This window comes from Papaver somniferum, chromosome 7 (genome assembly GCF_003573695.1).
Source record: "Papaver somniferum cultivar HN1 chromosome 7, ASM357369v1, whole genome shotgun sequence".
NCBI lineage: Eukaryota > Viridiplantae > Streptophyta > Magnoliopsida > Ranunculales > Papaveraceae > Papaver > Papaver somniferum.
This window is the reverse complement of record NC_039364.1, coordinates 235,985,931-235,990,073: the sequence shown is the minus strand read 5'-3', so window position 1 is coordinate 235,990,073 and position 4,143 is coordinate 235,985,931. Positions and strand designations below refer to the sequence as shown.

General features: G+C 37.3%; 1 pseudogene; it reads right to left on the bottom strand.

Moving 5' to 3' along the window:
* Positions 1-1,722: 1,722 nt before the first annotated feature.
* LOC113296168 lies at positions 1,723-3,428 on the bottom strand (annotated as a pseudogene).
* Between the last annotated feature and the right edge of the window lie 715 nt (positions 3,429-4,143).

Genomic DNA, 4,143 nt, shown 5'->3' with positions numbered 1-4,143 from the left:
AAGCAAAATCGGTTTGATTCACTTGAATCGGTTCATGAACTTTATAGCCACGGTTTGCAAAAGCATTCCTTAGTTTATTTAAACATTAGTTCAAGAACAACCGACTTTAGATATAACCTACTCAAGTTCGCGGACTGGGTTCGCGGACTTAAGCTCATGGAAGGAGTTCACAAACTCCAGCAGAAATTCTTGGGTCGAGAACTTCCTCCAGTTCGCAGACTGAGTTCGCGGACTTGGCTCACGCCACTTCCATTTCTCTTGATCAACAAAGTTCGCAAACTTTGGTTCAAGGAATAGGACTTACGCATATATGTGTTTCCACAACAATGTTTATATCCACCAATGGTTATGTAATCTAAACTCTCATTTCAATCATTGAAACATTCTCAGAGAACGTTATATAGCCGTTATTCACAGACCATTTTTCGTCAGACCAATTTCCAAAGTGATTGAAACATAACATGACTTTCGTCACTTGGTAACGATGAATTCGGCTAAAACGAAAGCTTACCAACACACATTTCGAGAAATAGATAGGCGAGATAAACTCGGCTTGAAATAGCAAATGTGTATAATGAAAGTCTATATATCAAAACGACTTTTGTCTCAACAGATAAGTTCAAGTCTCCACATACCTTTTAGTCGATGAAGATCCACCAGTTCCTTGAGTAGTCCTTCGTCTTGTATGATGATTTCCATTGATTCTTGAGCTCAACTACACTTTCTATCATAATCCAAGACCTTAGCTCTAATAGGCTAGTAATCAAGACTTATAGTTTTGATCACTAATATTGACAAACATGCTTGAGATAGCAACGCATGCAAGTTTGATCGAGCAATGCTCTAACAACTTCACCCGCAACAACAAGTTGATCAGAAAGTGACTTAATTTCAGTTATTAAAGCAGGGATTGATTTATCACCTTGTTTGAGCGCAAGAAGCTTAGTGCGAAGTTGAATCGTATGAGTTGAATATGATCTTGCAAATCGTTCTTCAATGTTGATCCATAATTGATGAGATGTTGCAGATCCAGCAAAATAAGCAATGACAGAATCAGAAATTCTAGAATGTAACCACATCAAGATAGTAGGATCCTCATCCGTCCAATCGGTGTATAGATAATTCTCAATTCCATTGAGTTCATTTCGATTGTTGGTGAAACGTGGAGGACAAGGAAAAGATCCATCAAGAAATTTCATTAATTTGTATTTACGAGTAACAGGAAGAACCAGATTTTTCAAGGTAAGAAAGTTGGATTCAGTAAGTTTTAGAGAGACAAAGCTATGTAATTGATTAGGAGAAACCCTAGTAATGGAATTGGAAGTTGGATTTTCCATTGTTGAAGATGAAGATGAAGGAAATTCTTGAATCATACAAGATCAAGAGAAGAAGAAGCGGAAGAAGGATCGAAGAACCGGAGAAAGAATTACTTTCTCAGTCTGATACCATAGTAGATTTAGAAACGAAGAACTTCCATTAATTCAAGAAATGAATTACAGGTGAAGATAATTTTCTACATATTTTCATTACAGTACATTAGGTAATAAAGAACGCTGATATTTATTACAGAAAGATCAGTGGTTGGTGGGATGACAGCTAGTCTTCAACCAATGTTAACTTGGCACGTGTATTAGATGCTGAGTGTGATTGCCAGCCTGTATTTGATGCTGATGGAAAATGCCAGCCTGGATCAGTTCTTCCACTTTTATTACAACCATCCGCTCATGCATTTACTTTCTTACAGCCCGCCATTGGTGGTCCGCACAAGCACTTGTTATGGAAATACTCATTCTTTTCGAAGCTCTGCATTTTCCCTCCATATGGTATTTTTCCACACAAGCTATTATAACTCACATTCAACATTTGCAATTTCAAACCACTAATTTCTTTAGGGATTCTACCAAAGATTTTGTTATGTGATAGATCCAACCAAGTTAAACTCTTTGGAAACTTGACGTTTGACAAATCAAACTCAAATAGATTCCTCGACAAATCGATATATCTTGTCAAACCGTGTTTTGTATTAAAGAATACAGATGCATCCCCGACAAATCTGTTCCGCGACAAGTCGATACTGCCATAATCCAAAGCACCTAGAGACTTTGGAATTGGACCTGAGATTTGATTGTGAGATAAGAACAAATTGGGTATAAGAGGACCAGGAAATCTCCCGAAAAACTCCGGAATTGAACCCTTGAGTCTGTTCCTAGACAAGTCTATGGATTCAAGGTTTTTAAGTTCTGAAAGATTGGGCGGAATGGAGCCGGAGAATTGATTAAAATAAAGATCGAAGTACTTGAAATTAGTAAGTTGGTTAAGGAAGTTGGGAACCGGAACTGAGAGACTTAAATGGGTGAGAACCAACATTGTGAGACGCTTTAACTTTGTGATGGATCATGGGATAGTACCGATGACATTTGTGAGGTGCTTGAAAAACACTGTTTCAAGGTATGGAAGATCCCCTACCGATGATGGAATTTGGCCAGAGATTTCACCTTGAAAGACAGTGAGTCGGTTGATAGGTTTGGTGTTACGATCACATTTGACTACGTACCACTCACAACAGTCTGTATTTGGAACCCATGAAGCTAGATGATAAGGGTTGTTCAGGGAATTTTTGATATTCATAAGAGCTTTGTAGTACTAGGATTGCATTTTCCTAAAGCTCCATGAGAAGGTGATATTAGGGTAGTAGTAGTAGCTAAGAAGAGATGAAAGAGTGAGTAGTAGAGAGGAGAGTGCTGGATCTTCACGGTGTTTGGCTATGTTTTGCTACGTTGCTATGAAGAGAGACGAGAAGTCGGGAATTGCATTTATAGCACCATCCAGCTTGACACACATTACGTTCGCACATGCATATATATATATTAATAATATGATTTCAGGTGATTTTTCTCTGTTGTGGTTGAAAGCTGAACAAAACTCTCTTCCTAGAGCTCCTGGCCCCACCAGAAAGTATTTCGACCAATAAGAAACTTCTGTTGTTTCACACCACCAATATTTCACCCAAGAACACCACCGAATATCAGACCTAAAACAAAAACTAGACTTACATCTCAATCAGTGGAGTTTATTTTCCTTCTGTTACTGCACACAACAACTAATCACGACTCTCTCCTCTTGCAAACTAAACCCTAATCACCAATGGTTTACCAAAATGGTGGTAAGAATCGTGGTGCGAATGTCAATCCTACGCCATCCATATCAAGAGATCACCGATATTGCTTCTCTTCACACGACTAAGCGGCGAAGAAAAATGCTCTAGGTTTCTCCGTCCCAACTACCAGTTACATATACTCTAGGTTTCTCTCACATGAAATCCAGAGTTTGAGAAACAAGTTGAATATTTAGAATTACAAAAAAAACAATGGTCGCCTCTTCCTCTCTCTGTCTATTTTACTCCCGCTTATTCAACGTTCTACCTCCATGTTCTAATTTTTGTTATTCTTTTGCAGGTGATGATAACTTAATTCCAATTACATCTTTTCTCATTATTTTTTATATTTAGTTTTGCAGGGGGTGATCATAAAAGAACCGAGGTAATTGATTCTATGCATTGGTTTACGTAAGTTTTTTTTTAGTTTATTCTAACGCTTTTGCTTTATTTGTTGCAAAGATTAGTATTGATGGGGTTGTCTTCATTTAAGCGGGAACATAGTTGTTTCTTGATTGTATGTGAGTTTACCCTAACCCTAGATGAATAAGGCTTGTTTAATTGAAGACAACCCTAGGTTTTCTTGATTGATATAACTAATGGTGCAGAGATGCGGTGTGTAAATGTGGCTGGAAATCAATTTATTTCGTTCTTAGTTTGTATTTAATTAAACACGGGAACTGAATTTTATAGGGATTATGAACACTGGCGCAAAATATTGTTAATAGAAATGTATGGGATTCTTATCTGCGAAATTTAAAACTGTTACAAGAACTGAAGGGTGGAAATTCTTAAGAGCTAATAATGCTTTTCTTGAACTCGAAATCCAGCAATTCTTATGAACTATAGACTTTTCACAACTAATTCACGAGGCACGGTGGTCTGTTGGTTTAGTCATTATTTATTTCTTTAATTATTTGTAGTTCTAATTTGGGAATTAAGATCAAGTGATATGGAAGATGCAGTTCAGGTCTCCATATATACTTTTC